At 43.6% G+C, this 23,070-nt stretch overlaps 1 protein-coding gene across 13 annotated transcripts in view; it reads left to right on the top strand.

Moving 5' to 3' along the window:
• The window catches only part of DTNA (dystrobrevin alpha), a 238,541-nt gene that overhangs the window by 86,933 nt on the left and 128,538 nt on the right, over nucleotides 1-23,070 (top strand). Inside the window, exon 1 of one of the 13 annotated variants that reach the window (XM_075826279.1) lies at nucleotides 19,401-19,485. The exons of the other annotated variants lie outside the window; for them this stretch is intronic. The gene's annotated coding sequence lies outside the window, so the exon portion shown is untranslated. Of the gene's footprint in view, nucleotides 1-19,400; nucleotides 19,486-23,070 lie in introns of those variants that run through there. 13 annotated transcript variants of the gene reach the window in all.

Below are 23,070 nucleotides of genomic sequence, written 5' to 3'. Positions count from 1 at the left end.
GTTTAAGGGTAAGGCCACATGGAGCAGCACCGATCTGGCCGCGGTACGGCCAACAACCACGCCGACACCATGTTTGGCATGGCTATTAAATAGCCTGTTAAGGTCAGTTCACAAGGCGGATTTTGCGTGGCGGCTCTTGCTGCAAAATCTGCCGCGTAATTATTTTTTCCATTGTCTTCAATGGGAGGTTCAGGCGGAATCCGCCAGAAGATCGGGCGGAATCTGCCAGGACGCTTCTTTTTCCCGGTAGCGGAAAAAAATCAGCCAGCGGGAAAAAGAAGTGTCTGACTCTTATTGAAATTAATGGGAGGCTTAATTCCGCCGTGCCAACAAGGCATTAATGGCCGCGCATTGTTGCAGGTAAAACGGCCCTTTACCTGCAAAATCTTGCACCTATAAAGGGTGTATGAATGAATGGCTGCCTGATTTTGCTAGTTAAAGGACCATTTTACCCACAACAACGTGTGGCTATTAACAGGCCATTTGACAGTGGTTCCAGTGCGGTTGTTGGCTGCATTGCGGCCAGTCAGTCACGTTCTATGTGACCTTACCCTTAGGGTAGGAACACACAATCAAAGGCTGCAGAAGACACATGGACTACAGCGTTATCCCAGGAGGCCGGGTTACGCTCAGAAGAGAGAGACGGACAGAAGACAGTAGGATTTTTTGTGATAAATCATCCTGTCTACTACTAGAATTATGGGTCTTGTGGGAATCCAGTATTTAGTTATCCCAATATCGCTGCGTTTCGTACTTCGCCAGCAGGAAGAAAGTTTACATGTAAATTCCATACTATGAAAAGATGTAATTAAAACTGGTTTAATGGCTCTAACAGTTATGGCTGCGACACTGTCCCATCGGCTATGGACAGTGTCACAGCAAGAGCTGGTGAGGAAAGTGTGTGTGTGTGTGTGTGTGTGCGCGCACGCTCTCACTCTTCAGCTCTTGGCAGACAAGGACAAGACTGTGATCTCTTGCGAGTGATCACACAGTCTTGTACTTGTCTGCCGAACTGGCGAGGGGGTGTGTCACTGCTACAAACCGTGCAAGAGCTCTCCCCTCGCTTGCTCTTGCTCTGTCCGTAGCAGTGGCACGTCCCCTTGCCAATTCGGCAGACAAGTACAAGACTGTGATCAGTCTTGTACTTGTCTGCCGAGAGCTGAAGAGTGAGTGAGAGCGCGCATGCGCTTTCCGCTCTCAAGCTCTTGCACTGTCTGTAGCAGTGACACACCGCCTTGCCAGTTTGGCAGAATAGTACAAGACTGTGTGATCTCTCTCTCGAGAGATCAGTCTTGTCCTTGTCTGCCGAGAGCTGAAGAGTGAGAGCGTGCGCGCGCACACGCTGTCCTCTCTCCAGCTCTTGCTGTAACACTGTCCGTAGCTGATTGGACAGTGTCACAACGATGTTACGCGCCCCTTTGCCATTACACACCCCATTGACAGTTCAGGGGGTTATTTAAATATCGGACGCCAAATGTAAAGTGCCCCAGGGTTTGTGCAGCCCTGCCCATTATATACTGCACTCAGCTGCACATGTATGGGGAGGTGAAAGGTTCTTTTTAATGTCCAGTGCTTATGGAGATACGTAGTATTTTTTTTCTCAGCTCCACTGTCTATTTTTAGTCATTTGTTTTCTGGCTCAAACATTGTACATGACCATATGGTTGGACTGTAAAGCCTGCAGCTTTTTCATACCACTGATTTATACTAGTGCTATCTGAGCTCTTCTTATAAAGTTAGCAGTTTTGTAAGACTGAGGTTTCTATGATCTTGCTCAGCAACATAGCTTAATAAAATTCCAAAGTGACTAATAAGACAACTAAATTCACTTAAAAAATGTAACAAGTATTTTCTGAAGACCTTGTCTACAAGGTGTAATATTTGGGATTAAGTCCAAGGTAAGCGGGAAGTATTTAGCTACAGTTGATCCTTTTCTTTTGTTCAGGATTGTTTCCTCTTTTTAGTTTAAAAACAAAAAAATGAAAAAAAATAAATCTGTTGAGACCAGCTTTTTAAGGGCAGGTCCAAACTCGCTTAAAAACAATCTGCTGCAAATTCAGGGGCGAATCCGCACATGTAGCAAGGCTGATTATGCTGCGGATTTCACCCCTCTATATTGCAAGGGGGGAAATCCACAGCAGAAATTGACATGCTGATTTTAAAAGCTGCACCGCATGTCAATTTCTGCACAGAAAAATTCTGCAGTATGTGGATGAGATTTGTACAAATCTCATTCACATGAAAGGTACGTTAATCCGCGGAGTATTTTTCTTGTGCAAAACTGCCCGGAAAATGGGCCGAATTTCCGCTACGTGTGGACCCAGCCTTAGGCCCCATGCACACGACCGTAAAAATACGGTCCGCAATTACGCATCCATTCTGTTCTTTTGGCCACGGACACCTTTCCGTATCGCTACGGATGGGTGTCCAGGCCGTAAAAATGTTCCGTAAATGATGGAACATGTCCGTTCTTTTGCATTTTACGGGCCGTGTTCCCAAACTTTATACGCGGGACGTGATTATGGGCACGGCCGTGTGCATGGGGCCTAAATCTGGATTTACAACACATTTGTGCACCTTGTTTATTTGTTCAACAAAAAAGGTACATTTATAGCAGGATGCCAATCCTGTTGCCATTGGCTAAATTTTTCTGTGCTATCAAATATCAGGATCCAGACTATTGGTCTTTTTTTCTATTTTTTTTTAATGAAAATTTACATTGGTTTCCATCTAATTCCTCTTGTGCCAATATGCATAACATGCAGTATTTCTGAAACCAGTTCCATTAGTGGACCATTAAATTGTATCCGTCTTTCATCTGTTTATATTAATAGATCAGATCTTAGTTAATGGCTACTGACCTACATTTTTGTAGGGATGTCAGTGCCATGGAGACCACTTTCACACGACAGTATTTTGGTCAGTATTGTAAGCCAAAGCCAGGAGTGAAACAGAGAAAAATGATCATGAAAAATGTGCCCCTCTCCCTTGTCTTGACTTAAAAAATACAAATGCATAATACTGATCAAATCTGCACTGTTTTGGCCTTCAGGACTTGAGCCTTTTTCAAATCTGACATGTTACCTTATGTAGTAATAACTTAGAATGCTTTTACCTATCCAAGCGATTCTGACATTGTTTTCTCGTGACATATTGTACTTTATGTTCGTAAAAAAAATTTGGCCGATAAATTCAATATTTATGTGTGAAATACAAAATAGCATTTTTCTAAATTTAAATTTATCTGCTTGTAAGGCAGACAGTAATACCACACAGAATAGTTACTATTTCATATTTCCCATAAGTGTACTTTATGTTTGCATCGTTTTTTGAACATTCTTTTATTTTTCCAGGATGTTACAAGACTTAGAACTTTAGCAGCAATTTCTCATATTTTCAAGAAAATTTCGAAAGGCCATTTTATCAGGGACCATAAATCACCCCATTTTGAAAACGGCACCCTTCAAAGTATCCAAAACAGCATTCAGAAAATGTTTAACCCCATAGGCGTTTTCCAGGAATTAAAGCAAAGTAGAGGTGAAATTTACAAATTTCATTTTTATTTTTTTTGCCAAAATTCAGTTGTAAGGCCTCATTTACACGAGCGTGTGCGTTTTGCGTGCGCAAAAAAACGCAGCGTTTTGCGCGCACAAAAGGCACTTGACAGCTCCGTGTGTCATCAGTGTATGATGCGTGGCTGCGTGATTTTCGCGCAGCCGCCATCATAGAGATAAGGCTAGTCGACGTCAGTCACTGTCCATGGTACTGAAAGAGTTAACTGATCGGCAGTAACTCTTTTAGCACCCTCGACAGTGAATTCCGATCACCATATCGAGTAACCTGTTTAAAAAAAAAGAGGTTCGTACTTACCGAGAACTTCCCGGCCGTTGCCTTGGTGACGCGTCCTTGCTGACGCGCCTCTCTTGACATCTGGCCCCACCTCCCTGGATGACGCGGCAGTCCATGTGACCGCTGCAGCCTGTGCTTGGCTTGTGATTGGCTGCAGCTGTCACTTGGACTGAATTGTCATCCCGGGAGGTCAGACTGGAGGAAGAAGCCGAGAGTTATCGGTAAGTCAGAACTTTTTTTTTTTTGACACGTTCACGTATATTGGAATCGGAAGTCACTGTCCAGGGTGCTGAACCAGTTTAACTCTTTCAGCACCCTGGACAGTGACTGTCTCCTGCCGGGTTCGGTCAAAACGAGTTCGGCCGAACCCGGTAAAGTTCGGTTCGCTCATGTCTAAGACACTCTGTTCGGATGTTTGTAAACAGAAAAGCACATTGTGCTTTTCTGTTTACATTCAGTTTGACAGCTCTTGCGCGAATCACGCAGTTCGCACGGAAGTGCTTCCGTGCGACCTTCGTGGTTTTCACGCACCCATTGACTTCAATGGGTGCGTGATGCGCGAAAAACGCAGAATTATAGAACATGTCGTGAGTTTTTTTCACCGCACTCACGCTGAGCAAAACTCACGGACAGTCTGCATGCCCCCATAGACTTGTATAGGTCCGTGCGACCCGCGTGAAAAGCACGCGAGTCTCACGGACGTATATCACGTTCGTGTAAATGAGGCCTTATACAGTTTTTTTCTGTAAGGGTATGTTCACACACAGTGGTTTCAGACGTAATTCAGGCTGTTTACGCCTCGAATTACGCCTGCAAAAACAGCACCATTGCGCCTCCAAACATCTGCCCATTGCTTGCAATCGGATTTACGGTATTCTGTTCCCACGAGGTTTAATTTTTACGCGCCGCTTTCTAAATATGGCGCGTAAAAAGACGCCCGCATCAAAGAAGTGCATGTCACTTCTTGGGACGTTTTTGGAGGCGTTTTTCATTGACTCCATTGAAAAACCGCTCCAATAACGTCCGTAAAATACGCCGCGAAAAATGCTGAAAACCGCTCCGTATTTTCAGACGTATTTTGCTAAGCCGTGTGAACATACCCTTATACTTTTCTCTTTTTATGTTCCACTCCTGTTTTAGCTTAAAATACTAATGCAAATAACTGCGGTGTGAAAATGGTTTTAGTCCTACAGTGCATGTATAGGTTGTGTGGTAGTATAATATCACAGTCCCCCTCCCCGGTAGTGCCCCCCAGGCAGGGCTGGCTCCAGGTTTATGTGGGCCCTTGGGCGACCAAGACTTAGTGGGCCCCTTTGTGGGGGAAATCACGGAGGGCAGGAAAATGGCAGAAAACGTCACTTTGTGCCCTCATATAGAAGTTAGGCCTTGTTTAATACCCCATAAAGAAGATAGGCCCCCAGTTTGTACCACCATAAATTTAGTGCCCACTGTAGATAGTGCCACAAAGCCCCCTCTTCCCAGGTAGTGCTTCACTGCCCCCCTCCCTGGTAGTGCCACATGCAGCTTCAGCACCCGGCGGCCGAGTATTTATCTAACTTACAAGTATAAATAGCTTGCTTTTCAGTCAGTACCGGGATTTATTACCCGTCCCACGTGTTCACGAGGTATATGCGTGTTACGTTTCACTCATTGGTGTGGGCTGCACTTTGTTTGGATACCAGGTATATTTTCAGAATGGAACGTTAGGGAGTATGTGTTCATAACAATGTGCCTAAGGGGAAGGAGACGTCTAAACAGGTTTTTCACATAAGTTTTATAGTCACACAGTGCAGTGGAATACTTCCCCTCCTTTATGGTCCACTCCTGGCTTTGGCTTCAAAAACTGCACCAAAACTGCACAGTGTGAATATTCCTTATCAAGCTGCCAGTAAGCTGGGTTGACTCTGTTGCGTTTAGGGCATTTTTGCTTTTGAATTTAACTCCTGTCTCAATGGGAGTTCATCAACCTAAACTAAAAACGCATGCTAAAAACGCACAGTGGAATTATACTGCTCTCGAATGTAAGAGATTTTGAGACAGAAACTAGATTATAATTCCACTGGGGAAGGGGATCAGTGTGAGGACATTAGGGGGAGATTTTGTAATGGCAAGGCCACACGGAGCAGCACTGACCCGGCCACGATGCGGCCAATAACCGCACTGGCACCTGGTATGGCACGGCTGTCAAATAGCCTGTTAGTAACTGCTTGTTGTTGCAGGTAAAACGGCCCTTTTACCTGAAAAATCGTGCAACCATTAATCAATACACCCTTTATGGCCGCACAATTTTGCAGATAAAGGGCCGTTCTACCTGCAACAATGCGTGGTAATTTGACAGCTGCGTCGAACTTGCTGCCGGTGCGGTTGTTGGCCGCATCGTATCCGTGCCACGCCCTCTAGACTTACCCTAAGGGTATGTTGACACGGCTTATTTTCAGCCATTTTTTGGGCCATAAATGCCCCGAAAAACGGCTGTAAATACGGGGTCTGAATGCCTCCAAACATCTGCTGATTGATTTCAATGGGGAAAACTGCGTTTCGTTTCCACTTAAAAAAAACGCCACGTAAAAAGAAGTGAATGTCACTTCTTGAGCCATTTTTCATTGGGTAAATAGAAAAACAGTTCCAAAAACGGACGTAAAAAACGCATCAACAAACTCCTGATGCATATAAAACGACTGAAAATCAAAGGCTGTTTTCGCTTGAAAACCGCTCCATATTTTACAGCCGTGTGAACATACCCTAAGGGTATGTTCACACGGCCTATTTACGGACGTAAATCGGGCGTTTTTGCCCCGAATTACGCCCGAAAATAGCGCCTCAATAGCGCTGACAAACATCTGCCCATTGAAAGCAATGGGCAGACGTTTGTCTGTTCACACGAGGCGTATATTTACGCGCCGCTGTCAAAAGACGGCGCGTAAATAGACGCCCGCGTCAAAGAAGTGACCTGTCACTTCTTTGGCCGTAATTGGAGCCGCTATTCATTGACTCCAATGAATAGCAGCGCTAATTACGGCCGTAATTGACGCGGCGTTCAAGCGCCTGCACATGCCGGTACGGCTGAAATTACGGGGATGTTTTCAGGCTGAAACATCCCCGTAATTTCAGCCGTTACGGACCCCCGCCGTGTGAACATACCCTAATACAGACTCACCATTCAGTTTTTCAAAGTACTGTGCACCATTGGGTATGCTCAGACGTTGTTGAATTGCAGTGGGTATGCAGGGTGGATTCTTCACTGCAAATCAGTGGCAATTTACAGTAGAATAGATGTAGATGGGGTGTACAAAACTCTATTCACATGTATAATGCATAGGGTGAAATGTGCGATGGATTGACTGAACAACACCAGGTTGTTTTCTGGTCTGTGGCACATAACTTTGATAAATCAGAGTCACTTAGTACAACAGACAAAACACGGCCCATTTTACAGAAACTAATTAAAATACATGTTGCATTTAGAACTAAATCTATTCTTTCTCATGCAATGTACTTGTATTAGTACATCTGCCCCACTCTGTTTAAAGAGCTGCGAATAACTTGGCTGTATAAAAATAATGGGAAATTAATGATTTGATAAATCTGTTTTTAAAAAGAATAGAAATTTTAAGTTGGAGCTCATAAAAGATGCAGAAGGGCATTTGATTACTAGTATGTGAAGGCACATAGGCTGTTGTGGTAGTTCATCGTTTATGGTTCAATATCTTTTACTTAAAGTTCAGGGACATGAACAATAAGACAGTAGATTGTAGAAAGAGTACATAACGAAGACTGCTCTCCCTGTACAATAAATGTTCAAATACACAGAAAATGATTTAGTATACCACGGCAAGCCCAGCTGGAACTCTGATCTGAGCAGGGGAGAACCTTGGGAAGGACGGAAAGGGAAGAAGAACACAACACCAAAAAAGTGACAAACGAAAAAGAGAAAAAGGAGCCAGTTAAGTGCGTAATTTTAGTAATTCTTAAGATGTTATGTATGTCAATAACGAGGAGTGATCCTACATGGGGCATCCACATAATTATGATTCATAGGAAGAAAGCCAGGACCGGAAAGAGTTGGATTACTTGTAACTCAACTAGGGCTGACAGATCTTGAAATATTTGTCCTTTAAATCAGAATCTGCGGCCATCGACTCTTCCACTCGTGTAATTTTCTTGAATGTATCCATTCCCTGACAAAGGGGGTCATTGTGAATTTTCAGTGCCTAAATACAAGTAGGTGAGCTGCTTAAATGAAGAATTGCAAAAGCCCCTTCTTCAATTTTGAGATAGATCCCAGGAGCATGGAGATAAGAGCCACATATAGCGTCCTAATGATCTGGGAGCTGCAGACCCGGTTGTACAAGTCATTCATCAGTATCCAAAACGGTCTTATCCTGGCGCAGTTCCACCATAAATGAGACAGAGAGCCCAGCTCCTTTCCAAATCTCTAACAGACATCTGAAGACTCAGCAAAAACTCTCTGTAGGACTGCAGGTGTCCTATACCACAGGTAAAATATATCATTTTTTTTTGCCTGCAGCCAACAAGATATAGAGATCTTGTGGGATTGCGCAAAAGTCTTCAGTCAAACATACGATTAGAAAGCATTCTGAAGCTCTATGTCCCATGCCATCACATATGGAAGAGGGGATAGATGTTTGCTCCCTCCTATGAGCAGCACGTAGACAAGAGACACCAAGTAGGAATGTAAAGTGAGACCCCGTGCCAGATTTCCAGTTAAAGAATGGATCTGGAAAATAGTATATGAGATAACCATGCACCACTGGACCTGCCCCCAGGAACGAAGCCAAAGATTGGATAGAATTTGCTTGAATGAGATGGTAGGCTTCCATGATAATGAGGCCCAAAATATTAGACCTGCCTATGAGTAAGGGCAATCGAGGGTTGTTGAAAACCGGGGTCATTGGATCTGAGATAGAAGTGAGGCCTAATTTAGTGGCATATTTGTCCCAGATTTCCTGTGGTGAGGTGAGTTGGCATAGGAGTACCCACAATGTCCATTTTTATTGAACCCATTTTTTTTCCCTCCTTATGGGGGAAGGAGTTCGAGATATATGACAATTGGGCTTCTCGATGGTGGGAAAGCAGAACGAGTAGGCGCACACCACCCTGTTATGGCAAATGAGGTACTTATAACTAGTCTAGTAGTTGAACCTGCCCGCAGAAAATGAAATTCCCTCTGAAGTTTAACCTGTATAGTTCATCAGGGTTTTAAGTATTTTATAAATTAGACACAATTTTCTTGAAGCTCCGGTGAGGGATCTCGGTCAAGCTGTTTAAACGGCAGCCAGTCATGTACCTCACGGGGGCTGTTGAAGAAATGTGTGCGATTGTCTGCAATGACTTTAAGGCGAACGGATAGAACATAACAAGGCTTCCTAAAACGGTTTTACCACAACTCATTTTACTACCAAAATCTGTTAAAAAAAAAAAAAATGCAAAGAAACTGTATCTAGTCTTACTTTCTGTAAATGTACCTTTCTTTTGTGTTTATGTGGATTCCGTTTTATCCTCCGAGACGCGCCGAATGGACTGAGCTATTGTGGGATGGCTTCAGAGGAGGCACGCATGATTGCACTATAGAGGCTGTTTACTACAAGACCCATAAATCTTTGCATGTGCCTCTACTTCAGTGACACTTCTCAGCTGCTGCATCACTCACTCTACAGCCTCCTCTACCCCCTTGCTGGCTGCTGTGGAAATGTACATAGTGGCTGGCAAACATTACTTATGATATACTGTAGACAAACGAAAGAACAACATGGGAATACCACTGACATATAGAAAACATATATAAAAATATATACCACCAGGAAAAAGCGTTCCTAGTACCAATAAAACTGGAGTACAACTTTCAAACTATCAGTTGAAATAACACTGATCGTGAACAGCTGTGATATACAATGCTAACGCTGCAAATGTAAGGCCCTGTTCACACCGTTTTTTTTTACAAGTTTTTTGATGCGGAAACTGCGCTAGAAAACAGCCGAAAATGCCTCCCATTGATCGCAATGGGAGGCGGAGGCGTTTTTTTCCTACGAGCGGAAAAACCGTCTCGCAGGAAAAAGAAGCGACATGCCCTATCTTCGGCTGTTGACGTCTCTGACCTCCCATTGACATCAATGGGAGGCAGAGAAAGCGTTTTTCACTGCGTTTTTGCCCACAGCTCTCAATGGCCGCGGGCGAAAAACACGGCAAACGGCGTGCAAGCAGATCAAAATCAGACGGAATTTTGAGGCAGAATATTCTGCGTGCAAAAAACTGTGTGAACAGGGCCTAACACTGGCATGCTGCTAATGGCACCGACATAACTGCATTACTCGTACTGATTGTGCGGAAGTAGTGTATGATCTAAGGATCTAAAAGATCATTGATAGTTAATATATGACATAAGTAACATAGGCTGACCAAATAATTCCTAGGTCCCCGGTATTCCCCTCAGTCTAGTTTGTAGTGATCTCCTGGTGTCACCGCTGTGTATATCACAGGTGTCGCCATGATTTTTGCATTTGCCTATGTCATCAACCAATGTGAAGAGCGCAAGTGTTTATTTAGCTGTGATACAAAGTGTTATCTTCTCCAACTGTCATTTATTGTGCCACTGCGCATGCTCTACTTTCGAAAGCCAAAAACAATTCCTGCCCTCCCACTACAGTAGGATAAATGCGCCGCTGAAATGAATGAGAATCCCGCCGCTGCCTATTACAAGCTGCACATGCGTGACCACTAGCGAAGGCATTGCTAAGTTGACGTGCACGGACTATGACTAAAGAAACAGCAGGTGGCGCCATTGCAAGTAAACTATACCAATAGTTTCAGCAACATTTTTTTTTTTTAAACACAATTAATTGGGGAATTGCGTACTTTTCTATCATTTTAAATTAGACTTTTAAAAGTGGGATAAACCCTTTAACAGAGGAGCATTGAGCTCTCTTGCGCTGAACTCCAAGTGAGAAGTCCGAATATACATGGGTGCGGTCATCATCTAGTGGGATTGGGCTTTTCTACCTTGTGAGATGCAGCAGTGTCCCGATCTCTCTAGTTTAGGAATTTAGTAAAGGTGCCCCTTCAGGGAGTGACTGTGTAGGAATGCGGTCAGCCCACTCCACCGCTGACAGGACCGAATAGTTATTGTGGGCAAATGTGGTCGCCAGGATATTTTCCCCAAAAATCTGGAGGTCACGTCCTTCAGAGTGTTTAGGTAAGCTTACAAACCGCAGGTAACAGCGGCGGAGTCTATTTTCTCGGTCTTGCTGATGAATAGTGTCTAAGGGGGATTGGACTTTGAAGATTTGCAGTTCTTAGGGTGTCCCCCAGAGAGCTAATCCCTTGTTCACTGTGGGGCTCAGGAGCGGAGTCATCCTTGGCATTGGATTGGCTAGTGGAGGGTGAATCATCCGCATGTAAAGTTTATCCAGTTTATCCAATTTTTCGGCTATTTCAGCCTTTTTCTTTGACTGAGGCGGTTGCAACTCCTTTCGGGGGCATCATTGGGGTTAGAGCAACTATGGCTTAATATAGTAACAGTGGACTCTGAGTGTACTAGTAATGTACGGATGCAGGGGGTATGTCACTGCAGGTCTATCACAACATAGGACCAATTAAGAATTCAATAATTTTTGGCAAACATTAATGACGTTTCTAGAGACAAAAGTTTTCATAACGGATAATTGACAGCTGTGGAAAAAATGTATCTTTGGGTCTCCGTTCTAAATATGTGTACCCACACACGTAGCAGATTTGTTTTGGATAAATCCACAGCAAGCTTTTATTTCTGTGCGGAAAATGTTTAGTAGCACAAGGATGAGCTTTTTAAAATCCCATTCACTCGCCTGCAACAGTCATCCACTGCAGATTATCCACCCGCAAATACGAATGACAAATCCGCAACAAATCCACCACGTATGTACCCCTAACATTGTCACTTTGAAACCCCCTGAAATTTGTGTGGTGGAGGTGTGACTTGTTAGTTAAACCTGTGTGACATATTTATCACTTTCTAAAGACAGAATTTTGTCTTAAAAAGATAAAACACATGTACAACAAGTCAGATCTGAGCTTGTGCTTGTTTTATAAAAGGCTGCGGTATTAGGGTACGTTCACACGGCAGCGTCCAATACGCCTGAAATTACGGAGCTGTTTTCAGGCGAAAACAGCTCCTGAATTTCAGACGTAATTGCTCGAACTCGTGTTTTTCGCGGCGTCAATTACGGACGTAATTGGAGCTGTTTTGCAATGGAGTCAATGGAAAACTGCTCCAATTACGTCTCAAGAAGTGACATGCACTTTTTCGAGAGCGGGCGCCTTTTTACGCGCCGTCTTTTGACAGCGGCGCGTTAAAAAAAGCCTGTGTGCACAGAACATCGTAACCCCATTGATTTCAATGGGCAGATGTTTGCCAGCGGTTTGGAGCCGTATTTTCGGACGTAATTCGAGGCGTAAAACGCCCGAATTACGTCCGTAAATAGGGCGTGTGAACATACCCTTAGAGACATTTATCATGAGCTGTGAGACATTTTAATGAACATGTCTCAAAATGAGTAACTATTTTTACATCTTGTCAATGGTCAGCCTGTTTTTTTTTATTTTTTTTTACTGCAGTATATTCTGATCCTTAGCATAGCTAACATGACTGAACGATTCTGATAAAAGCATCTCATTGTAGAATTCTATCATGGCAACATCATAATATTTTCTGACAGGGGCGTAGCTAAAGGCTCATGGGCCCGGGTGCAAGAATTCAGCTTGGGCCCCCCTACCCCTCCCCAGCACCACCATCATCATCAGACCCCTGCGCGCGCCTATGCCCAGACGCCTTGCCCAACAGCCCCCATAGTATAATGCCCCCACACAGTTAATGCTCCCATAGCTGCCCCCACACAGTATAATGCCACATAACGTATACTGCCCCCCCATAACAGCCCCATACCGTATAATGCTCCCCATATCAGCCCCCCATACAGTATAATGCCCCCCCCACAATATCAGCCCCCCATACAGTATAATGTCCCCATATTTGCATAATTACTTACCTATCCCCGTTCCCACGTCGAGTGGAGGATCCTTTGCCTATGTACTATGCCTGTGTACTATGTACTATGCCTGTGTACTATGCCTGTGTATCCTTTGCCTGTGTACTATGAGTGACTCAGCGCAGGCAGGAGCGATGATGTCGCTACATCCCGCCAGCCTGCGTCGAGCCGCTCAGGGCACAGGGAATGCTGGATCAAGGAGATGTCAGCTCCTTGCTCCAGCATTGATTGGAACCAGGACCTCAGTGAGTGACTCACGAACCCCCAGGGGGACGCGACCCACAGTGTAGAGATGTCACGATACCAAAGTTTGGACTTCGATACTGATACTTCGTTTACTTTGCCAACAGTAATAAAAAAAAAAAAAGTTCTTTCGTTTTCTAATGTGAGGCACGAGGTGTGATGATGAATTTTGAATGTGCCCCACATTAATAGTTATTAACCCCATCATGTTTCTCAGTCATAATGGGTTAATATGTAAGGTACATGATGGGGTTAATTACTATTAATGTGAGGCACATGGAGGTTAAATTCATCATCGCACCTTGTGCCTCACAATTAGGCCCCATGCACACGACCGTAAATAACCATGTCAACATGTCCGTTCTTTTGCATTTTGCGTGCCGTGCTCCCATACTTTGTATGGGAGCACGGCCCGAAAATGCGGGTGGCAGTCGGCGGGCGGCCGGCCGTGCCCACAATCGCGGGCCTAAGTGATAGAAAGCAATTTTTATTTTATTTTTTTACAGAGTACACATCATAAATGATGCAAAAAAATAGTTGTGCAGGTTATTACGGCCGCGCCAATACCGATTATGTGTATGTTTTATGTATTGAGACTCATTTTAATGTTTATTGTAAAAAAGGTGTATGTGTATTTTTATTATTTAACATTACTTTGTTTTTAATTTATTTTTAAACTTCAATGTACTGGCCTATAGCTATATGCCAGTACATTAGCCTGTGGACTGATAGTACACAGGCAGTTGTTAGGACATACCTCAGTATGCCCTAACAACAGGAAATATGGTAGGACAGCCCTGGGGTCCTTCAATAGACCCTGGGCTGTCTGCCCATATATGGTATGTCCCTTAATCGCGTCACAGGAATTCTCTGTGATGCGATCCAGGGGCATCCCCCCTTCTCATTTTCCCCTGAATGCTGCAGTCAGCTTTGATCACAGCATTCAGAAGAATAGCGGCGGAGATGAGAGGTTTCTCTGATCTCCGCTGTTATAGAGCGGGGCTGCGGCTGTGTAATACAACCATTGCCCCGCTCCTGACAGGAAGTGCGTGCGTGGTCAGCATGAGGGGATGCGGCCGGCGCTGCACTAAGGAGCGGCGGCGCAGGCACCGAAGACAGAACATGGGGGTGTTTTGTAGCGCGCCCGCCATGTTCTGTCTTCAGTGCCACAGATCATTAGTGCAGCGCTGGCCGCATCGCGTCATCCTGACGGCGCGCACATGTCAGGACTCAGGAGCGGGGCAGTGACTGTATTACACAGCCGCAGCCCCGCTCTCATAGTCATGTGTACTATACTGTATTGTGTTGTATTGTGCAGTTTGCGGTGGAGGAGGGGGGCTGTGATTTAACGCCCCACCCCTCTCCACCGCAAACAACACGATACATTACAAGGCATCACAACACAATACATTACATTACATTACAACACAATACATTAAATTACAACACAATACATTACATTACATTACAACACAATACATTACATTACACTGCAGCTTACCTGGAGTCCTCCGCACCGACTCTTCTGCTCTGTCTGGAAGCGGTCACGTGACAACACGGTCACATGGTACACTAAGTGTACCATGTGACCGTAACCACAGAAGATTTAGTTAGGAAACATGCTGTATGGCAACGGGGGCCCGTGGGCAACTGCGACCGCTGCGACCCCTATAGCTACGCCACTGTTTTCTGAAGAGTTGCTCCAAACATGAAGCTTTTCTTTAAAGTAAGAGACACACTATCTAAAATGTCTTTAATACGTCATCAAATGGATTAGACAGGAGCCGGATTATCAAATGTTCTAAATGATCAAAAGTCATATGTAAGTACAGTATATAGAACTCACTGGTAAGGATAGAGAACCTTCAAAGAGAAATTTTCTGTAAATGTTGACACAAATAACGCTGCGCCAAGATTTTCCTAATTGGTCCCCTCTGCCCAGTTTTTTGTTGTTTTTTTTTAAAGTTGTTGTGTACAAAAATAAAATATTTCTTGTGTTTACCCACTTATGAGTTGCAGCCATCTGCTACAAACAGTAATACACGGAAGTAATCTGACCCGAAGTGCAAGAACTAATTTCCTGTCATTTCCAAGATTGGGTAAAAGCCATGTGGCTGTCCTCCCAACTGCAGACGAACAGACAAACATTTGTCACCTATGGCCTACTGTGTATTGGATAAATCTCGCTACTATATTGTCTCATAATGTGAAATCTAGTTTTTCCTGAAATTATTATTTCCAATGAGTTAATTATTGAAGCATATGTTGGGGGTCATTTACGCACCATAAAAAAAATGTGTTAGTTTGAAGTCTATTTAAAGTATCACGGCACATTGGGTACCTTTTTTTTTTATTATTAGTAAAGCCATTAGCCCCTTAAAGGGGACTAGTCACTTGAAAATGCAGTCCAATCTGCAGGCAGCATGTTATAGATCAGGAGTAGGTTGATGTATACTTTTGTAATAAAAGATTCAGTAGAACTTGTAATTTATTCATTTAAACCTCCGCTCATTCTGGGCTTAGGAGTCCAGTTGGCAGTCCTACACAGGGATTGACAGCCTTCCCTGTTTGAGTGTATATACAAAGATAGCTGTCAATCAGTGATTAGGACCGCCCACTGGACTCCTAAGCCCAGAATGAGCAGAGGTTTAAATTAATAAATTACAAGTTCCACTGAATCTATTTCTACAAAAATACAAATCAATCTGCTCAGCTCCCCCTGTTCTATAACATGCTGCCCGCAGATAGGTCTGTATTTTCAACATGACACGTTTTCTTAAAGAAAGTACTGTTCTCTTAAATATATGTAATTAAATCAAATGTAAAAAAACCCTCAGTATAAACGTACTTTCAAAAAAAAGACAATTTTACTTAATTCTGCAGCACAATAAGATTACGTGATACCAAGTTTATATAGTTTCTTTTATATTTTACTACTTTTACAAGGAAAAAACTATTTGTTTAAAAAAATAATAGTTTTGTGCCCCCATATTCTGAGAGCCATAACTTTTGTTCATTTTTTTGTCGATTTCAGCAGTGTGAGGGCTTATTCTATACGGGACGAGAAGTAGTTTTTATTGCTATTTTTTCGTACGTACTGTACAACTTTTTGATCACTTTTTATTTAAAAAATTGTGAAAGCTAAGGTAACCAATAAACAGCGATTTTAGTGTTTTAAATTTTTTCACAGCTTTCACCATGCGAGTTAACATTTTTTATATTGTACTAGTTCTGACTTTTATAGACGCGGCAATACCAATTTTGTTTTTGTTTTTTTATTTTATGGGAAAAGGTTTTATTTGAACTTTTTTAATATCTTTTTTTTATTTTTTCACTACTGAAAACTTCATTCAACTTTTTTTTACACTTTTTAATAGTTCTCCTAGGGGTTTTGAACCAGCTTATGTATTGCAGTATATTGTCATTTTTACAGGCTTCTATTAAGCCCTGACAGAGGCCGGGCTTAACAGAAACAGAAAGAAGGCAGACCTGGGTGCCATGACAACCATCGGCTCTCTGCGGTCGGGGCGGGGGGCGATGAGCGGTTGGAGGGGGCCACTCCCTTTTTTATAATGGCTTAGATGCCGCGGTCGCTATTGACTGCGGCATCTACGTTGTTAAATGGCCAGTAGCAGCACAATCGCGGTTCCTGGCCGTTAATGCAGGGTGTCAGCTTTAACACAGATAACACCTGCAGCGTATGGAGTGTTTTCAGATTGTGAGCCCGCTCCATACTTCACCCCCGCACCAGGACGTGCAGTTACGTCGAGGTGTGCGAAGGGGTTTATAGGAGCTGGTAAGGGTAACCAAACTTTCATAAAACTTCTGACATGTCATAGTGACATGTCAAAAGTTTTAATCGGTGGGGGTCCAAGCACTGAGACCGCCACTGATTGCTGAAATGAAGCAACAGAAGCGTTTTGGGTGAGCGCTGAGCCGCTTAGTTTGTAATCGGCTTTTCTCTAAAAATTTCTGACATGTCACTAAGAGGATATGTTCACACGGCTTATTTTAGGACGTTTTCCGGGCCGTAAACTGAAGCAGAATGCCTCCAAACATCTGCCCATTTATGTCAATGGGAAAAACGGCGTTCTGTTCCGACGGGGCGTTTTTTTACACGGACAAAGAAGTGCATGTCACTTCTTGAGATGTTTTTGTAGCCGTTTTCATTGACTCTATGGAAAAACAGCTCCAAAGACGGCTGTAAAAAACGCAGCGAAAAACGCGAGTTTGCTTAAAAAAAGTCTGAAAATCAGGAGCGGTTTTCCCTTGAAAACAGCTCCGTATTTTCACACGTATTTTGCTAAGCGTGTGAACGTACCCTGACATGACATTTTTGAAAGTTTAGTTACCCTTTAAGTATTGCAGTGTATTGTACTAGCGATCTAGCATGTGCTTGCTCAAGTTCCCTAGGCGGACTAAAAATGTTTAGAAAAATACTTGAATAAAGTTTTTTTGTAATATGTAAAAAAAACAAGAACTCTGTTTTCCCATTTTTACCCTAAAGTAACGTAAGAAATAGAAAAAAAGGAGAGATGATCCAGCGCTGAATAAAGTTTAAAAAGGAAGGATTGTTCCCACTTTTATTAGCAAAATCGTTAAAAAATGAAGTAGAGACGCAGTCTCAAGGCAAGGAGTAGTGCGGGTAAATACCCAAGCCTATGCGTTTCAAACACGTACGGTGTTCTTAGTCATGGCAAAAGATGTCAACATACGTATGATTTTCTCGCAGCCGCCATCATTATGACACTCCATTTGGATGTTTGTAAACAGAAAAGCACGTGGTGCTTTTCTGTTTACATTCATAGTTTGACAGCTGTTGCGCGAATCACGCGCGTCACACGGAAGTGCTTCCGTGTGGTGCGCATGATTTTCACGCACCCATTGACATCAATGAGTGCGTGATGCGCGAACAACGCACAAATATAGGACATGTCGTGAGTTTTGCGCAGTGGACACGCTGCGTGAAACTGACGGACAGTCTGCACGGCCCCATAGACTAACATAGGTCCGTGCGAGGCGCTTGAAAATCACGCACGTTGCACGGACGTATTATACGTTCGTCTGAATAAGCCCTAAGGATGAGTTCACACATAACGTAATTGATGCAGATTTTAGTCCGGAAAATTCCCCTGCAGAATTTGACCTGTGGTGCAGATTTTTTTTATCCGTAGCAGGTTAATTGTTCATGTACAGTAACTTTAGGAGATTCCCAGGACAAAGTCTCCAGGCAGAGAGATTTCCCTGGAAAGAAGAAGCGTCAAGAATCTCTGTGCCCCTGGGACTCTGGCCCTGTTCATTCTCTTACTTAAGACTATGCATTGGTTTACCTAAAGTTCCATGTAAAAACAAATTATGAGATCACACTTCTTTGAGCCAAATGGCAAACTCTGCTCTGCTACATCTGCATCTAGTAATATCACTACTCAATGGAAAAGTTTAGTTTACATCTCTTGATTTCAATTCACCAAGCCTAAAGACCGTATTAGACAAAGCGATTATTGTCCGAATTTTCGCATAATCGTTCAATTGCAAGAGAATCGCCACGTCTAATAGTTTGGAGCGATCGAATAACGAACGATAAACTGTTGGGTTTCTGTGGATCGGCCACATCGACCTGAGTGAAAGATTATCATTCGTTGCCGCCAAATCGCCTCATCTAATCAGTCGTTCGCAGATTACAGTCATTTGCACACCACCTACAAGCTTAATAATCTTTGTGTGTAATTTCTGTATGGGCGAATCAGCAATGGACGCAGTAACGACTGATCAGCGAAAATCTTTAGCAATTATTGTCACGTGTAATAGACCGTCTTTCGATTGCAAACAACTCGCCAAATCGTTACTCGTCGCTTGTTCATGATGGAATATCTGCTCGTCTAATAGGACCCAAAGTGGAGGAGGAGAATTCCGTACCGTAAATTGTGACCTGGTAGCATAGGTAATAAGTGAATTGTGTGTCTTTGTAGCGCGGTATAGTACTTTTCACAGATAAACAGATAAAAATGCAAGGCCAAACTTCTTATACATAGCAGAGCACAAGGTGATGTAGGTCTGACTCTTTGGAAGAGGCAATGGTGGATTACCTTGCACCAGAGGGAAGGGGAGGGCGAGACCCTTTGTCATTTGCCTGTACGGGAGCTGCTGGATTCAGGATTGCTATAGCAACAGACCACATGATAAGGTGTATTAAATTGCTGTGCGGTGATCATACTCCCAGACAAAACCAAGCGCTTTTTTTTTTTGCCATTGAAGTTGAAGGTTTCTGTGCTCCTTCCATGTAGACGTTCCCTGTTTGTATTTATCAAAGAAAAGTGGAAATGGAGTTTGCTGCATGAGAATATACAGTCAGGTCAGTGTGATCACTGCGCAAATCACTCATGTCTGTAACGGCAGAGGTATTAAAGGGGTTGTCCGGGCACGGGGCGGTTTTTCATACTGATGACCTCGGACCCCGCTGATCATTTACTGATGACCTATCGTGTGGATAGTTCATCAGTATGAAAAATCACCCGGTGCCTGGACAACCCCTTTAACTCTTGTCTTTCTGTAGAATTCAGAGTTATGTAGAAGTTTACAGAAGTGGGAAATGTAACTTAATTAGAGTCTACTTCTATATATGATGATTCCTGTGTTGTTTAAATATTCGATATTTTGTAACATGAAGCTGCTGTACATTGTTTCAACATATTATTATTCAGATTAATTATTGCAGCAATTATTTATTTCTCTTGCTTATGTAGCGCTGACATATTCCGCAGGATTGTAGAGATTGTCAACATTCATATCAGTCACTGTCCCCATTGGGGCTTACTGCAATCTAATTTCCATAAGTTACACACACGTACGCACGCACGCACACCCACGGGTCACTTTCATAGGAAGCCAATAAACCTTTCAGTATGTTTTTAGAGCGTTGGAGGAATCCGGAGAACCCGGAGGAAACCCAAGCAAACACATACAAACTTCATGCAGTTGTTGCCCTTGGTTGGATTCGAATCCCGGAACCCAGTGCTGTATTATTTATATTTTAGGTAAAAGGAAAGTGTGAGGGTGATGACTGGAATATATCACAAGTTTGACGCTAGTTTTCTGGCGTAAAAATGTTGCAGATTTTACATAACTTCCATAGTAGTGAATGGCAGTTACGGAAACCGCGTAGCATGTGCATTACGCTGTTTCCATAACTACTATTCAGTTCTATGGAACTAACTGAAACAGCGTAGCTCCGCGGTTTTCTTCTTCATGGTCGGAAATCACACGAGTCAGCCACGACGTAAAGAGGTAGAATGGGGTTTAAGGGGCCCCATTCTAGAGATGGATCTGGGATCCAGATGTGGGACCGCATCTATGTGACATTTAAGACCTATCTTGCGGATATATCATAAATGTCCTTGATGAAAAATAACCCTTTAAGTCACCTGACCTCACTTCATGTATTTAGGGCAGGTCTTATGTCTACACTACAGCTACATTTCGACCTCCGCTAAGTTTCTAAATTTTTGTTCAGGAGGAAGGCAGATGGAGCCAAGTACTGTCATTCACTGCTAGTGAATGAGGATGCGGCGGTCAGAGTGAGGACGTCAGTGCGTGCCGCCTCGAGAGCTGACCAGTCCGGTCATCTGACCTCATCTCAGGTGATTCAGGTCAGGTTGCTGGACTGGTCCACTCTCGTGCCCGGCACGCACCGGCCTCACTCAGAACGCCGCCCTCCTCCTGTTCCTAAATGTGAGTGAGTAGGGCGAGCGGACGGAGCCAAGGAGGGAATGACGCGGCGGTCAGAGTGAAGTCAGGGCATGCTGTGACAGGAGTGGACATGAGGTCAGGTGACTGGACTGTGCCTGCCTGGGAGTGGACCAGTCCGGTCACCTGACCTGAGTCACCTGACCTCACGTCGCTGACTCAGTTCAGGTGACCGGACTGGTCCACTCTTGGGCTGGCACGCACCGATCTCACTAAGACCGCCGCCATACTTGGCTCCGTCCGCCCTTCTCCTGCTCCTACATGTGAGTGAGTAGGGCGAACGGAGCCAAGTAGCGAATGAAGCGGTATGAGTGAGGTCAGGCCGTACCAAACGATCTCGCCTTATACGGCCCGTGGGCCGGACATTCCCCATCCCTGCTCTAGATCAGATTCCTGAGGTCACCACAGGTCACCACAGTGGCTGTCATGGCATTACTTGCATTTGGAATCAGATGTTATAATAGTAAGGCTATGGTCACACAGGACGGATATGTGTACGTTGCGGAAAACTGCACGTAAAATAAAAAGTTCCATACTTACGTAGCCATGGCAACACGTCTCTCTTCCATCCTGCAGCCCGGCCTCCTGGCATGACGTTTCATCCCATGTGACCACTGCAGCCTGTTATTGGCTGCAGCTGTCAAATGGGACAAAGACACAGAATTCTGGGCAAGTATAAGATTCTTTTTGTGTGAGTTGTGATTTTTGTGGTGAAATCGCAGCTTTTCTGCTGCAAAAATCGCAACATCTGCTATTTGTTGCAGGTTTTACCACCCCGTTGAGTTCACCCGCAACAAAAAAGCAGCGATTACACAAACACAATTGATATGCTGTGGATTTTTAAAAAAATGCACCGCAAGTCAATTTCTGAGTTTTTTTTCCACTTATCATTTACGCAGCGTGTGGATGAGATTTTTTTAAGTCTCATCCACTTTGCTGCTACTGTATTATGCTGCGGATTTTCCTCAACGAAATCCGACCTAGAAAATCTGCAGTATTTACGCTACGTGTGAATTTACCCCAAAAGTATTATTGCCACCTGGATTATAAGGCTGGTTTCACACGACCTATTTTCAGACGTAAACGAGGCGTATTATGCCTCGTTTTACGTCTGAAAATAGGGCTACAATACGTCGGCAAACATCTGCCCATTCATTAGCATGGGTTTGCCGACGTACTGTGCAGACGACCTGTCATTTACGCGTCGTCGTTTGACAGCTGTCAAACGACAACGCGTAAAAATACAGCCTCGTCAAAAGAAGTGCAGGACACTTCTTTGGATGTTTTTGGAGCCGTTTTCTCATAGACTCCAATGAAAACAGCTCCAAAAACGGACGTAAAAAACGCCGCGAAAAACGCGAGTTGCTCAAAAAACGTCTGAAAATCAGGGGCTGTTTTCCCTTGAAAACCGCTCCGTATTTTCAGACGTTTTTGGCTCAGCGTGTGAACATACCCTCAGGGTGTCACTGACTTTGTTACAAAGCAAGGACTATATGATTGTCAGTTGATACCAGGCTAAGAACTATATAACTGACATCACTTGATTCAAAAGTGAAAAAAGAACAACAACCGAGGACATGCCTAGTGTAATACTGTGGTTTAAAGCAAAATATATTGCAATTAAAACATGATGTTTAGGCAGAACTCTGCTGTAAACAAAATTCAAGTTCCAAGAACTAGCGTTGACCCTAAGGCTGTTCACACGGCTTATTTTCAGCCGTTTTTCGGGCCGTGAACGCCCCGAAAAATGGCTGAAAAAACGGAAGGTTAACGCCTCCAAAATTCTGCCATTGAAACTGTGTTTTGTTCCGACAGAGCGTTTTTTTACACGGTTGTTTGAAAAAACGGCATGTAAAAAAAAACGCCCTGTAAGAAGAAGTGCATGTCACTTCTTGAGCAGTTTTTGGAGCCGTTTTTCATTTGGTCAATAGAAAAACAGCTTCAAAAACGGCCGCAAAAATGCATCAAAAAACACTTAAAAACGGCTGAAAACAGCTCCGTATTTTACAGCAGTTTTTTGTTTATCGTGTGAAAATAGCCTATAGATAATATGCTAGTTTAAAGACTGTTTAGTTACACATTTATGAGAATGTACATATAACTATGTTTGCATACATCTTAACAGTACCGGATTCAGCGGGACAGTCCCGCTGTCCCGGGCAGCCGGTGGTATATCCCGGTGTCAACTGTATCA

Source organism: Rhinoderma darwinii, chromosome 5 (assembly GCF_050947455.1).
Source record: "Rhinoderma darwinii isolate aRhiDar2 chromosome 5, aRhiDar2.hap1, whole genome shotgun sequence".
Classification (NCBI taxonomy): domain Eukaryota; kingdom Metazoa; phylum Chordata; class Amphibia; order Anura; family Rhinodermatidae; genus Rhinoderma; species Rhinoderma darwinii.
Note: the sequence above shows the minus strand (reverse complement) of the source record. Positions and strands in the feature narration are given on the sequence as shown.